At 38.9% G+C, this 15099-nt stretch overlaps 1 protein-coding gene across 6 annotated transcripts in view; it reads right to left on the bottom strand.

Annotated features, from left to right (window-relative positions):
- foxp1b (forkhead box P1b) overlaps positions 1–15099 on the bottom strand; it is a 163098-nt gene that overhangs the window by 89888 nt on the left and 58111 nt on the right. Inside the window, exon 1 of one of the 6 annotated variants that reach the window (XM_057337520.1) lies at positions 13533–13643. The exons of the other annotated variants lie outside the window; for them this stretch is intronic. The gene's annotated coding sequence lies outside the window, so the exon portion shown is untranslated. Of the gene's footprint in view, positions 1–13532; positions 13644–15099 lie in introns of those variants that run through there. 6 annotated transcript variants of the gene reach the window in all.

Here is a 15099-nt window from a genome sequence, read left to right as displayed (position 1 = left end):
TCCCTATACTCATTTTGAGTGTGATTTATTGGCAAAAAAATAAAATAAAAAAACAGTAATACACAAAAGTAAAATAAAATTTCACCGATAGCATTTTTTTATAATTTATTTTAATTATACTAATAGTAATCAATCGTAATATTGTTTCCATGAATAAACAATATGGTGACAGCCCTAATCAACACAATAATAAATAAATAAATGCAGAATTTGTAAGAAATTGTCAATTAGACCACTTATACAACTTTTTTTACTGGTTTTAAAGTACAACTTTTTTGGGGGTGCTGGTTTGCCACATTATCAACAATCAATAATCCATAATCCAAACAATAAAAGAAGACAATGAGAAGCAAACCAAAACTAAAGTGATAGTACACGCAAAAATGAAAATTGTGTCATCATTTACTCACCCTCTTGTCATTTCAAACCTTTATGACTTTCTTTCTTCTGCAGAACACAAAAGAAGATATTTTGAAGAATGTTTCTAACCGATCAATGGTGGTACCCATTCACTTCTACTGTACAGACAAAAAACCACTGCAAGTCAATGGATACCGCCGTTGTTCGGTTACAGACATTTTTCGAAATATCTTTTGTGTTCTGCAGAAGAAAAAAAGTCATACAGGTTTAGAATGACAAGAGAGTGAGTAAATGATGACAGAATTTACATTTTTGGGTGAACTATCCCTTAAAACATTTGCCCGTACAATCACTACAACTACTAAAAAAGCTAGGCCACAGCTCCGACTCAGTTACCCTGTAATTTCTCTGTCAAGTTCCACCCCTCCATCGCATCTATTATCTTTATTCCTCCTCCTGGCAAAAACAAGCTGAACTGTACACACGGCTCACAATCATTCTGTCAACTAAAGGCTAACGGACCAAGTACCTGGTACTTCAACAAACAAGCTGTTTAGCAAGGTTCTTTCCCTCTTTGTTTATGCGTTTAGTGTCGCATTTGTTCCCTCTCCTTTTGTCATTGTGCTCCATAAAAGAGGGTGATAATAGCTATTATGCATGCACTGTCATTCCGTACTAAATTTTCATAATTATAAAGGAAGGGCGTAAATTTGCGAATGCGTGGCATCTCTAAAAGTAATCACGAGAATGCGCCGGGGGCTATTTTAATGTATGCAAAACTAGTGACCCACAATAAAGACGTGAAGCTGCGACGAATGCAGAGTAACGCACGCGCGCCCGCACGCACGTCTGAAGAGGGCCGGCTAAAATTAACACCCAATTAATTTCGGAATTGACAAACAAATGAAACCCATAAATCTACTTTCTCATTAAATATCAGCACGGAATAATTCAAAAGTGGCAATATCACGCCCTAAAAAAAGGTTGATAGAAAATGCCTGTTATCCATCACAAATATCAAATAGATGGAGGAAGAATAACCTGGTGGACAGGCAATAATAATCTCAATGGCGTTATGATTTAAGCTATTGTTTTCGTGTCGTGACTCCGCCTTTGAATTTCTTCTGCCTTCGGTAACAAATGCATAATTCTGTGCCTTATTGTTCTTTTCCACCATTTTGCACAAAGAACATTCTGCGCTTTTGGTCGCAATATAAACATGAATAACTGACAGGCAGACGCACGCAGCACCCCAGAAAAACTTGATGAGAAACAGATTAGTTTATTTACAGTGTTTACTGAGGCTTTAACTAAAAAGAAAACAAAGTCTTAAAACCAAAACGTCAAAATAATGGAAATTCCCGCAGAGATTAAAGCCACCGCCATCAGGCGACTATCAAACAAACCTCCATCATCAGATGTCTGCACCTTTTCCAAGCAAAACCATTTGCTTGCTAAACACAACAAGTGTTTCGAACAAACAAAAGATAATACAACAAGGTCAGAATTTTTGTTTGTTGATGTTTCGTTCGGTTCATCTAAAATTGCACAAGAAACACACACACACACACACACACACACACACACACACACACACACACACACACACACACACACACACACACACACACACACACACACACACACACACACACAGAATCACGTGTACACCACACCTGGGCTACATAAAAGCACGAGCAAATAAAGAAAATCAAGAGCGTTCCCCTTATTTATTATTTCCCAGCATTCACTCCAAAAACATGTGCAGCAGTGTTTACAGAGTGCGTGCATATGTGTGTGTTTGTGTGTGGTGTTCACCAGTCCGGAAAGTAGACTCCATCATCGCAAAAAGATGCTGTCATTCCGGTAAGTTATGAAAGCCCACCTGCACTTACAAGTCGGTGTTCTCACACCACCCTTGTTTATACAAGCGCTCAACAAAGGAACAACATTCAAGATAAGCAGCCACAATAAAGACAAAACCCACGATCACTTTTGTTTAGGTTTAACCTTGTTGCTTGTCTAGACAACACAACGGTCTGTATGACAGAATAGGTGTGAGACCATCTTTTTCTTCACTGCCGTTCCCCAAAGGATTCCAGACGAATTATGGGGACAGCTGTATTTTGGCTATGGTGCTTCAAAACAAACAACCTCTTTACCGTTTTTTTTTGCCATTTCATCGCTTTTCGGGTCACAGTCTCAGATGGCAAAGTTATGGGCTTCCCGCCGTATTGTAAAAAAAATTGTGCTTCTCAAGACGACCAGTAGCTATTGAATTTACCGTTCTTCTCGAATAATTATTTTCGGTTATATTTTACCGAATATTTATGTATTTTTACTATTTTTATAACTCATAATAAACATTAATATTTTTGTAAAAAAATATTAATACTCTAAATAAGTTTATTATCATGTATACATTTTTTTATTATTCATAATATAATTTTTTTCATTATTAAATATTAGTACTTGAAATATATTTGAATATTTATACTAAATATAGTTATTATTTATAAGAATTTTTCACTATTTTTTTTATTTAATTACGCAAGACTGGAATCGGAAATGTTAAACTGCACATCAACATCAACACTAACAGTGTCGCAATATAACGGCATTAACAATAACTGTGATATTAATAAATGTGATTATCATCACATGGGCTATTCACCATTTGCTGACCATTTGCATATTGCAAAAAAAGTACATTTTCTTAAGCCGGCCAGTGCTAATCTGATGGCTAAATTTTGTATTTTTTTGTTATTTGTTATTTTTTATAGTTATTTAAAAATGCTGCGTGTAATTTTTTGGAGGATCTATTGACAGAAATGCAATATAATATACATAACTATGTCTTCAGAGGTGTATAAAGACCTTACATAGTGAAGTGTTATGTTGTTATTACCTCAGAATGAGCTGTTTCTATCTACATTCACCGCGGGTCCCCTTACACGGAATTCACCATGTTGTTTCTACAATAGCCCTAAACGGACAAACTGCTCTGCAGAGCGTGTTTCGTAAATACGTTATCTCCTTTGGTAAAGAAGCAAAAACGTCATGACATCTTGGTTGCAATTCGCAACCTCACCACTAGATGCCGCTACATTGAAAACACTGGACCTTTAAATTCATATTTTTTAAACCAGAAAAAGCAAAAATAATGCTCCTCATAATAACTGTAAATCCGGAAATCAAAGTCACCAAGCATGATGGATGGCTCCTCAAGAGTCTGTTTATCCCACGTCTAAGCGAGACATCAAGCATATCTTGTTTGTACCCTTCAGTCTCAGGATGTAACTTTGCATCGTTCGCACGTGCCGGCTGTATCTGGGCTAGTGCTGTGTCAAGGTGAGAAGAATTGCCCGTCGCCCTCTCACAGACGAAATGACAGCGGCGATGAAACCAAACAACCCCTGTAATCTCACAGGCCCACACCAGGCCAAACACATATCTCAACACCACTGTGGCAACATTTTGAAAAGAAAAACCACCCTCCCAACCCCGCCGTGTTCCCTACCCGCACCCGTGTTTGCACAGACAGGTTTTCTGTTTTCTTTAGTTTTTTCTTGAGTTTGCTTCCACACCTTGTAGGGCGGACGCCGGTCCACCGTCTCCTACAAACAAAGCTCGCTATTTGTTTAATAACTGATTGCTGCCATGACTACGGTAAACAAGGGGGGAGCAGGGCCTTTTCTTTCTGTTTATGAACAAACACATCGCCTCACAAAGAGCAATTTAACATTAACCAGGTGGAATGATCAACAGATCCCATAGGTTATGCAGAGGGCAAGCCGTAATGTAAACACTCTTCAGAGAAACTAAAAGAAGGGAAGAGAGCGGGCGAGCATAAATGGACAGCGAGGTCGATGCAAATGCGGCCCTTCTTGAATAAACAGCCGGGGGAGAAATCCAAGACAAACAAACAGCCGTTCATCTGACATTTAAAGAAGCATTAAGATGGGTGGGCAACAGCTGCCAGTGGCCGGCGTGAGAGTGAACGAGACGGGGAGGGGTCTTCTCTGACGTCCCTCCTCTAAGTCCGGCTCGGCCTGAGGAACAAACAGGACATGCTGCATCATCCTTATTACCTCGAGGAAAAGGCTGTGAAAAACTTGTAAAACACGTTAAACATTAGCGCAGTCAATTACTCGGTAACCAATGCTTGGAAATATCAATTACAGCTGTGGGTTCTTGTGTATTAACAATCACATAAAGCGTAGAGACTGACTGTAAGGTAAACATATCATAAAGGTAATGAATGAGGAAGTAAGAGAAGCATTTAACCACAGGTTATGTCAGGACCGTCCCTGTATTAGTCTGATGTACACTGCTTTGAATATTATTGTTATTAAGTACTAAAAACGCTGAAAAAGAACTCTGAATACTATTTAAAGGGACAGTTCACCCAAAAATAAAAATTCTGCCATGGTTTACTCACCCTCCAGTAGTTCCAAATCTGTCCAAAAATTACAACGGTGGTCAACAGTGCCCCAGAACTGTTTGCTTTCCCCACATTCTTCAAAATATCTTCTGAACAAAGAAATGAATAAAGCAATTTTTCCTACTATGGTAGTTAATGGTGGCCAGGAACTGTTTGGTTACAAGCATTCTTCCAAATACCTTTCTCTGTGTTCATCAGAATAAGATTTATACAGATTTGGAACTACTGGATGAAGACCGAATTTTCATTTTCGGGTGAACTGTTTCTTTAAGAAATGCATTTTCGCAACAATCAACTAGGAGAATTTAAACGTAAGATATGGAAACATATGTAAAACATGGTCAAATGTTAAATGGAGTACTCTGGTACAGGAGATCTCTGTTAATCTCAAATTTAAGTCCGTGGAAGTTTCAGCAAAGCTCTGCAGATGCAGATCCCGTGCAGACCTGCCAATGTCCCTCCGTAATATTTCACATAGACAGACACTGCAAAAGTTTGTTTAACTTCAACAATGTTGTAACACCATCTCAAGTTTCATCTAACTTAAGTAAACTTCATTCACCGCACACTCAAATCTCACCATGACAAACCGGACTGCAATGCAATGAAAGGTCACCTAAATTCACCTAAAAATAAACATACTTTTATATGATCTGAAACCTGTATGATTTAACAGAATGTCCAGACTAAGCTTTGCCATGCATTTCATCCAAGTGGATGGGGACCACTGGCTGACAAGCTCTAAAATAGCTCAAAAATCCCCAAAAGTAGCAAAGAAGACAACGTTTCACAGCCATAATTTTGTCTTTAGAACCACGTAAGGGTGAACAGATGATGACAGAAATGAGTGTTGTAAAGCCTCAACTTTTTAACAAAGACTCTTGCGCACTTTCGTTTTCAACTTCGTGTCTTCCGCTCGCTCTCGTTTCATTTAACTTTGCAAATCGATTGACCCTCACTATAAAGAGAGCAAAAACAACTGATACAGAATGCTAAACACATATTTATCACAAATGTAGTGGAAGATAATACACTTTAATGTGTAAAATCCAGATTGAAACATTTCACCGGACCATCGCCGCACATAAACATAAACCCATTTTCACACTACTACAAGCTTGAGAAATGAACGAGAAATCAACAATTAGGATGCTTTTAAAAGGAAGAGAACTCCAGCGGAGAGGCTAAAAAGATATATACTGTAATTCAAAAAGGTACACAAAACAATTTGTCTTCTCCGGATGAAGTTTGCTTGCCGCTAAAGGCCGCGCTGTGCCGAAACAATGACAGAACGCACAAAAGTAAGGCAGGCCACGGTATTTTTAGCGTAACAGCCAACAGAGACCCACGTAAATAAGAAAAAGTCTAATGAGTTTTAATGCACCAGGATAGAAAGGGCCATTTTGGGATATGGAGCTACAGTCAGAAGTGGTTTACGGCAAATTCCTGAGCGACTCTCCTTCAAGCGACATTGAAGGATTTGTTCGCGGACAGCTCGTGATGATTAGCGCGCTAGCGAGGAGTCAGTAACAGCGAGCGGGGTCTCGCCGTGTTCACGCGAGGCGTCGAGCCGCGGGGAAGTCGGCTTTCACTCAAAAAGCCCCACAGCACAACGGACAAATTAGAGCTGTCAAGCACCCGCACGCACTCCGCTAAGAAAACAAGGCATTCAATCTCCTGCATCCACTGGGACTGGCCAAAGTGCATATTGTTTTAATATTATTTAAAAGTGTGTCATATATTTTTAATCATTGTTACTCGAAACTCGTGCAAGGCGCTCTCCCATGGGCGGAGAGAGTGTGGACGTTTGCGTTGAGGAAATGTGTCAACCGCGTGTTTGTGGGACGGGGAGTTTAGCCCCGGTGAACTTTGTCTAATTAATATTTCCAGTCTAAACCATGAGAGGGCTTGTATTATTAGAAACATTGTCTTGGGGGTAAATTACCCAGTTGCACTGCCATAGAGTCAATTGGCATTAATGGAAAAAGCAACAACATAACTAAAGCAGACGAATCTCGGATACCCAACACCTGATTCGCAACATCATATTGATAAAATGCTCGGCGAGACAATTACTGTAAATATGCGGGTGGTCGATATGACACGTCAAGCAGCGCGAACGGTTTCCTGCGGAGCGACATGCTATACCTCATATGAAACTATTTAAATGACGCTTTCCTAATTCTTGTATAATTATTATGAACGCTGTTATTATGACCTCATATTAATTAAAAGACTGCATGGGATATTTCTACTTGTGCTTGTCATCCGACTATTCAAACAAATAGAAAAACGTTTACTTTAGGTTAATGACCAATTCTCCACCAATCACTATCCAGACATCTTTCCAAAGTTTTTACAAATCAAACACATTGCCTCTGTGCTGCTACCAATTGAGCTACAGAAAGACAGAACTATATTTCTTTAAGGACCTTTGGTCAGCATGGACAGGTGTGCTAATATTGATTGGTGGCTTATTGTTAAAGAACCTAAAATAAATGCTTTCCTGTAGCGTAACTGGTAGGGCATTGCACTGGCAACATCAAGGTCATCGATTTGATGTCCAGAGATAAAATGTCTAAATAAAAGCCTGAATAGCTGCTTTGGATAAAAGTGTCCGCCAAATGCATAAATGTTATTGGCCAACGCATGCCATAGCAGTTGAAATCACACGAATTATTGCAAGTTCTGTACTATTTGTATTAAAAAAAATATTTCTTCAGTATTTCCATATACAGCATAAACACCAGGGAAAAGGAGAGCAACCAGCTATTTATTTTAAAAGGGTAGTTCATCAACAAATGGATTATTTTAGTGTTTACTCACCCTCAAGTCATTTCAAACCTTTATGGCTTTCCTCTGCAGAACACAAATGATATTTTAAAGAACATAGGTACATGTAACCAAACAACACTGGCCCCCATTGACTTCCACTCTATGGACACAAAACCACAGAGACATTTCTCAAAATATCTTCTTCTGTGTTCCACAGAAGAAAGAGTCATGTACAGGTTTTGCATGAGATGAGGGACAATAAATATTTTCATTTTTTAAGTAAATCATGACTTTAAGCTCTACTCAGAGAGCAATATTACCAAAAGCTCTTACAGCAACCACAACTACCTTCAGTACATACTGTATGTATAGCAGTAAATTACTGTAAAAATGTGTTTGTTAACATGACCACTGAAAATGAAACGTTCTACTTTCTTCCTTCTCTGTATTCCTACCGTACATAATGCAACATTGCATTGTTGACTAGAGGCTAAAATTTGCATTCTTAGTCCCTTTGGTGTCACAGCTTGCATCTTGTGAACAAATGCAAAACCCTTAGGGGAACCCCGATCAACTACTGTGCAACATTTAAGGAATCACATGAACCCCGGTTTTATACAACCAAGATTCTTTACCACAGATATCAACCACAACATCGCTCGGTATCGTTTCTGTCCCGCGTGCATAGCCAATATCGAGAGAGGAATATTGCACAGCTGTGAGGTGCTGGTGCCAAATTGTAGCGTTATGCCTAAAATGAAATACCTATCTTTTTGTTTACTTCAAAATGTTTGTGACGAAATGAGCAGACATATGGCGGCCCTTCTGCCGTACTGGTATCATAAACCTTCAAAAGTGTCATGTAGGCGTGTCATTACGCTAAAAGCTCCAGACAACAAGAACCCGTTGAGACACACAGAGAGACGTTTTAATACGCGAAATGGGTTAAAAAGAAAGGGTCGAGTCCCCCGTCTCCCATTAAGCAGTTAAACCAAAGGTAAAGGGCATGCTGGGGCTAAACAGCAGAAGACCTTGCGTGAAACCGACGAGCGCTTTAATGGAATCGGCTTTTTAACAACTCTTTTTTTGTGTTAAATACAGTCTGTGTCAAAGAGATGCGTCCCACCCATAAAGCAAGCGCAATGACAACGTACAGTGGGCACTAACGCAAGGACATAGTTCATCATGCCATTTTCCGCAATTCCCAGCTGATTAGGGTCATTATGTTGGAACCCTGATTTATGCTGTCATTTCCTCTCACCCGATCGTGCATCAATGAATCTTAATGAATTGGTAAATAAGGGTGAGGATTACACTCTGCGACACCGAAACATTCCTCACCCTCCACGCCACCAGATTTATGGAGCCAATTAGGGACTAACGGAGAAAATTGGCTGGCAGGAAAATAATATTCTTTATGGTACAAAATGGAAAAGCATTCACGCTGAAGGGCAATTGTATTGTCAGCATTAAGTCCATAAAATATCTCCTCCGCCCAAAGAGAAAGAGAGAGAGAGAGAGAGACTTTTAAGCAATCTCCCTTAAATTATGAAAAGGAAGTGCATCTTAAATGTTTTTGCGATCAAAGTGGTTTGGTTTATTTCAAACGAGAATGAATTAAAACAAAATAAAAAAACATGTTGTTTTGTTTCTTTTTAAACAGGAATAAAATAAAAACAAATAAAAAACAGTCGTAAGTTTTTCTTTGTGATCGAAACTGTTTTGTTAACAAGAACAAAATAAAAACAACAAAAATATGTTTTGAGATTGAGATGTTTTGTGTGTCACAATGTTTTGTCTTTGTGACTGAGATGTTTTGTGTGTCACAATGTTTTGTTTTTGTGATCGAGATGTTTTGCGTGTTCCGATGTTTTGTTTCTTTCGAACAAGAATAAAATAAAAACAACTAAAAACATTCACACACCACAACAGAAACATAAACCAGAACGTTAACAATGTAAGATTTGCAGCAAGTGCATAAATACGCCATTGGACAGCGTAAAAAAGGAATTTAATAAACATGTGCACCCTGCTCATCCCGTAACCAAGAATAATACACACGCACACAAAACGTCCTTTAAATCAATCAACACGATCAAAACAACTTCGCCCGCCGCGGAACAACTAACCAATAGCGTGTTTTCATTTTTACACCTTTTGTTCGTTAACAAAGAAGAACCGAATATAAATGAAAAGCGCAGGTTGTGAGCGCGAGTAAAAAGAGAGAGAGTCACGTCTTCTCATTAAAGCTTGAATCTTAAAGGTGCTCTCAGTGTGCTAACAAGCTCCTTTATGTATTACATATTGTGACTAGACTCGCGGCGTAATGCCGGCTCTTCACATCAAACGCCTGTTATTAGACGGAGGGGCTGGGAGAAAGGACGTGTGAAAAGAAGTGGAAAATTAAAGTTGAAGCCAAGCAGGAAAGGCCTTAATTTACTGGCATGTACAGTATGCAAATGAGATTACTCTCTGCTTAACTGCATCATTTATGTCCATAATAACGGCATCATCATTATGGGACTCAAATTAAATTACGGCGTAATTAGCATATCAAAGTGATTGGTTAAAGTTGAAAACAAATACCCAATTTTCCTTAATGAAACGCGGTAATCGTCGCTCGTGTACAAGTCGGAATGAAAACAGCCAAAACAAATATGTGTTTTCGAAGGGGTGGGGAAGGGAAAAAAATGGGTTGCCTCATCTACGCAGCGTTTTACCAATTGTAAGCCCTTGCCGTGACCGGGGAACGGGCCAGTGGTACAGTATGTGGCCTGTGGTATGCGTGTGTAGGGGGTTACCTGCCGGACGTCACACCCTCGGGTTTCATTATCTAGAGTCGCCATGATCAAAGGCACCACTTCCTACACCGGCCGCTTTAGAGCGCATCAATAAAATACATCACATGTGATACGGTTGGTGGAAATGTGAGTGTGTGAAACAGAAAAAGAGAAAGTGAGAAAGATGAGGGGAAAGTTGACACGTGAAGTCTTGTGAACCTAAAATTGAAAGAAGAAAAGCACCTCAAGTTTCCACAAGAATGATCATAAATAAAGACATTCGGAAGACATACGATGGCTTCGCGTGAGGAAAACCTGAAATGTGGGCCACGTTTGTCCGGTTCTCTTTGGGTTTATCTCGAGGACCCAGGAACGTCGGAACAACCCGCAAGAAGGCTATCAGTGAATAACAACTTAAATTTTAGAGTTTGGAGTGTCACACAAAGCCATCTTTAGAAGATTCAGAATACAGCACACGAGTCAATCGAACTGCTCCTGAAGAAACTTTTACAGTGCTTGTTTTTGTATTTTTGGAGCTTGACAGCCCCAGGCCTAACTAACTTTCATTTTAAGAGCAGTTAGGGTACTCTTAAAAAACAACTTTTTGCTTTATGTTTTTGACGCAAGTTGTTCTACATTCACCATATGGTGAGTACAAGATCTCAGAATGATAGTTTTTGGGTAAACTCTTCCCATGTAAGAAAAGCAAGTGCACCAGAAATTACAGTATAAAACACAAACCATCCCACCCCTTGGCAAAAACACACACACACAAACACCCATAAGCAAACGCCAGAATGTGTCATACGCTCCTCTTTCGCACATCCTCAACACTTTTATGTCGCCACATTATTGATCTCATTCTAAATTTATGACGCACTATTCTGTTCCCAGAGCAAAATCTGAGGTCTTAACTCTAAAGCATAAGTCAATCTCTCCTCACCCCCCTCTTCCCAAGTCTCGATTGACTTCATACTACGCCAACGAATGAATCAGGCCCGCGCGCATTACCGGCAACAGACTCTTCAATTTTTAAAGAAGTGCTTTTTTATTTAATACATTGAGGGATCCATTATAGCCCATATTCCTAAGAAGTATGTAAATGACGTGCCTTTCAAGGTAGAGCCGGGGCAGAATCCTCTCCATCAACTAATGACACTACTCATTACAATCAGAACAGAGCGAAACGAAAGCGCTCCTGTCTGTGGCGGCGTCTTGCCTGTGTAAATCCCTATGAAATGCTAATATCTCACTTCTAATTAAAGGATACTAAGTCCAAATGTACCTACGTGCCTACTAGCTGGCAACATAAATTGTATTAATTTTTTCCCTCCACCACAGCTGCGTCTACTCTCCATTCCATTAATTCATATTTAATACCACTGACTCTTAAGCATTCTTCTGGGGGGGTTTTTTTGCTTTCATTGCCTCTTTTCATTTCTTTCTTTTCTTTATACTTGCGGCCTGTGATTATAAACAGACGGTTATTGTAAGCACACACTGTTATGAGGTTCTGAAACTATACTTTTTTGCAGGTGCGTGTTCGTGTGGCCGTACTGACGCTCGCGCAAACACTCTCGAGGTGCTAAAGCGATCCAAAACAAAACCAAACAAAAAGCAGCGAGTAAACCGGTATAGCCTCTCTGTGCACATTTACTGTATTTACACACGTCTGCATGTAAACATGTTTACAAGAAAAACGTGCAGTCGTTCTGCGAATTCGACCTTGGAGTCGGCAAACAACAGTCACACAAAGTTCATTAAGAGGAGGTTAAAAACAATGCCGTTCCCTGAAAGACAATGAGGCTTTTTTGTGACCGAGATATTTCTAAAACACAAAACCTCAGGGAAAATTGATCACTTTGGTATCATCGTTGAATTAAAAAGCCTACCTAATGGTTGGTATGAAATACGGCCTAATTAGAGCTTTGGTTTTATAGCTCCTGTTAACGTAGTTATCACTTACAACATTGTAATGTTAAAATCAATACGGATTACTTATGTGCTATCCGCCTCCATTCGGAGAGGTGACAATAGTATATCCGTCTTGCACGTATTAGGCAGGATTGAGCCAGACAGCGTTTGAAAATAAAGGACCAGTAGCCCCTCATGTAACCCTATTCAATAAGGTATTACTCGCACAACAAAACCTTAAGCAATTTATTCTGAATTTTATATTTCTGAAAGTTCCGAAACAGCACTCATCATAACACGAACACTAGTCAATACACACTAGTCAATAGCTGTTTATTTACTTATTCACCTATTAAATGATCTACTGGGGTAAATAATGAAAGCTTTCAATTACATGTAGTACTTTTTTTTATGCTGCCTTAAGCTTGTGCGGTTTCGAATAAAAAAGTATTATAGTATTAGTTTTCATTTTAATAAACCCCATCTCCTTTAAAAAGACTGCATTACAGTAATTCGATTAATGAGAATAAACTAATAAGAAAGTATATACTTGGGTAGTTGACAAATAAATGTTTCCTATGGTGACAGCAAAAATCTAGAAAAGAAACTAACCAAGAAGATAAATCTATCTTATGCTATTTTATATTATTCATAATAATAACAATATGAACAGTTTGTTTACTAAATATTTGCTATGTCACACCATAGGACACATGGATGGTATATTTGTCAACTACCCAATTCATATATAAGTAAATAAAAGGTGACCCATTGATATTTAATATCAAGTATTTTAGGAGAAAATTATTTTAAAATATTAAAAACATTATTTTAACAAAATTCAAACTTATCTTATCTTACTTTAAGCCATGTTATGATAATATACCCTCAGATAAGGTGTTGCCCGCTCTGAACCGACTGCCTTGATTCAGATCTAAAGCTACGACGACTGACCTTCAACATTCCTCAATGTCCCAGAATGCCATTCATCTACAGCTGCCGATAACACTGAGTAAATATCATAAGCATGAGGATTTTAGGAGTGAGGTGAGGCCGGCCACATCCTTAATCTACAAGGAAGAGGTTAAAAAGGAGCTCTAACCTTTAAAGGGCCATTCGAAAACACGGTCAAAAGCATTATCACTTAAAATTTACGTCTGTCAAATACATTTGGCATTCAATTTTGGACGAAGGCTTATGAACTCAAATTTTAGAAAGCGCACAGACACAAGCAGTACGAAGATCTTTGAGATACTCACCAATCACAGAAGGGAATGTAAGCGTTTGATTGGTCATCAAGCTGTCGCAAGTGTCTCGTGTAGGATGCAGCCGAGAGAGGAGGGACGCAACCTGTGGCTGCGCTAATCTGCTCTGAAACACACCAACCCTTAACCCTACTGATATATACCTAAACAAGACAAACACAGGCAACCAGTGAACAAGCAACCACAACAAACAAAAGAGTGAACGACCAACAGAGAGAGAGAGAGAGAGAGAGAGAGTGAGAGAGGCACTATTAAAGAACAAAAATTGAAGAAAAGCTAAAGCTAAAGGGTTAGTTCTCCCAAAAATGAAAATTCTGTCATCATTTACAAAAGACGATATTTATAAGAATGTCAGTAACCAAACTCTGACTGATCAAACTCTCGTCCCGCATTGATACCCATTGTAGGGAAAATGAATACTATGGCAGTCAATGGGGGATGAGATCTGTTTGGTTTCTGACATTCTTACAAATATCTTCCTTTGTGTTGAACAGAACAAAGAAATTTATACAGGTTTGGAACAACCTGAGGGCGAGTAAATGATAACAGAATTTTCAATTTTGGGTGAACTAACCCTTTAATGGTACACAAGGTAAAAGTTCAAAGAGTTTTGTGGCTTTTGGTGCATGGCTGTTAACTGTAAGGCTTTTAGTGTTATCCAAAAGTGGACAAAATTGATCTTTTAAGCAGCAACACACATCATTTTGTGTCATTCTCTGCCCGAAAAACATAGCAAAAATTGTATTGACACATCTTGCACACAGAGGTTTGTCCACATTTTTAAACAAATACAATGCTGTCTAACACCAGTATGTTTCCTCCCCCTTATAACATCAGTCTCAAATAAAGCAGCAAATTATGGACTTCCCCAAATCCCCAAATTTCTATTTTAACAAAAAAACGAAGGCATTCGTGGAGCCTTTAATGTTAAAACAGAAACAAAGATTGGAATATGACCGGCTATAAACTGAAGAAGAGAAACAGATTTAAGGCAAAACATGAGAAAGTCCGATTTTCTTTTCTGTGCAAAATGGCAAAACATAATTAGCAGTCATGCGGCGAGACGTGGATAGGGTTGAATATTGTAACAGTCAGGCAAGGCCTTTGGCCGACATGTGACATTTGTTTCTTATTGTCTAAGTGGCGGTTTAAAAGCCACTACCCTGGGCTGGGCCCCCGGCCTTCCTTCTCCACTGTTTTAACAGAGATGAAACCATATTAGGACGTGTATGCTAAAGTAAACAATAACATAGTTGCAATGAGATGGAAATTTTTCAGCTAATGGTGTTTGTCATTCCTGTTTTGGGTTCTGGACGTAAGCTCTTGGCCGCTTTCTCTTTTTCTACCCTTTTTCTCCCTCGAACTTGGGAGGACTGTGTTTATGAATAACAACTACAAGGGCTCAGTTTTCAACCTGGTTTAAAACACACAGTAATTAGTTCTGCTTTTACCGTGCCCGTCTGGTTTATTTGTTTGATTAGCTCCAGGTCTGCAACCAAGTCTCAACTTTAATATTAATGTAACTATTTTTGCACAGAACATTACAAATAACCGCCTAAAA

Source organism: Triplophysa rosa, linkage group LG7, assembly GCF_024868665.1.
Source record: "Triplophysa rosa linkage group LG7, Trosa_1v2, whole genome shotgun sequence".
NCBI classification, from domain to species: Eukaryota; Metazoa; Chordata; class Actinopteri; order Cypriniformes; family Nemacheilidae; genus Triplophysa; species Triplophysa rosa.
The sequence above is the reverse complement of the archived record's forward strand: the minus strand, read 5'-3'. Positions and strand labels throughout refer to the sequence as shown.